A 1,404-nucleotide genomic window follows, 5' to 3' on the forward strand; every position below is an offset into this window, starting at 1 on the left:
AGAGAGAGAGAGAGAGAGAGAGAGAGAGAGATATGTTTGTGCTCATGTTATTGTGTAATACAGTGATTGACTTCTTCAATGACAAATTTCAATTGTTTTAATTTGTCAGTGTCATATCATTATTATGCAACTGAATTTGTCATTAGGTGAATTCGCCATTTCGTTGGTTTTAGATTGGTCCATAGCTATCAAACTTGTGTATTCATTGTATGTTTGCTTTCATGGAAATTCTCTTTGAATAAAAACTCAGTGATGGCCATTGTGGGTACAGAATAAATGCATAAGTAATCGAGTCTAAAAAAAGACACAGGGTTTATCTATAGAAAGTATTCGGAAATAATATTTTACTGTTATGCAATAGTGTCTCCTCGCAGTGAAAATACTTTACATTTATCGCTATTTTGGTTCTTGTCCATGAATGTTTGTCTACTACGACGGCTTTTTAATACATGTATTGTGTTTGAAGACACTAATCTTTATTTGTAAAGAAAAAAAACACCATTGTGTGAGCAGGAACATGTAAATATGTACAATCTCCCGACAGTGCTGTTGAACAGTAATACGATGACTAGAGCGTTTATTTCGATCTAGCCTATGTGTGAAAACGATGCACGAAATTACACTATCTGCAATGTTATAGTAAGTACATATACTTCTTTTACTGGAGTAGACCACATTGCTTTTTAATTTTTGTTAAAAGTCAACGTAATACCAATGGGACAGCGGAAAAGACAGGGAACTTTTAATGGTAAAAGGTCGCTAACACACTTATCCCAAGATGCATAACGTAATGGCACAGAGACGGCTTTTAACCACGTTGCCACTATCACCGTGTGAAGGATGACATTGTCTATCATGATCATGTTATTGTCTGCCATAAAGAATTATGCTACATATGAACATAGTCAGGTTCCTGAGAAAAGTGACTGTGTACTGATTAAAAGGAAGTAAATGCCAGTAAATGGGAAACGAACTAGAGAATGGCCTCCCTTTGCACCTACAAAACCTCGAGCATAATTATGAATATCATTTAAAGATTCTAATTCCCAATCAGTCTCGGGCAGACCACAATTTGAAGTTAGAGCACTAAAAGGGGGAAGAAAGAAAGAAGAAGAAAAGGAAAAGACAACATTCGTGTACTGAAATAAAGATAATGTATGAACATCTATGAGTATGTTCTACAGCGCCATTACCCAGGCTGAGCCTCCTGCTGGTGAGCAGTATAGTCCCCACTCCAGCTCACGGTGGCTGGTATATTAATTATTACTGAGACGTAGCCAATACCTCGAGGATAAGAAAGCACAATGTCGTATTTCAAGATATTGTTTTTTTTCGTTTTTTTTTTAGAACTGATAGATTTGTGGCAGCAGGAAGATAGGAGTAACTTTTAAATTTTAAGTGAAA

The sequence above is a fragment of the Aplysia californica genome, unplaced genomic scaffold (assembly GCF_000002075.1).
Source record: "Aplysia californica isolate F4 #8 unplaced genomic scaffold, AplCal3.0 scaffold00955, whole genome shotgun sequence".
Classification (NCBI taxonomy): domain Eukaryota; kingdom Metazoa; phylum Mollusca; class Gastropoda; order Aplysiida; family Aplysiidae; genus Aplysia; species Aplysia californica.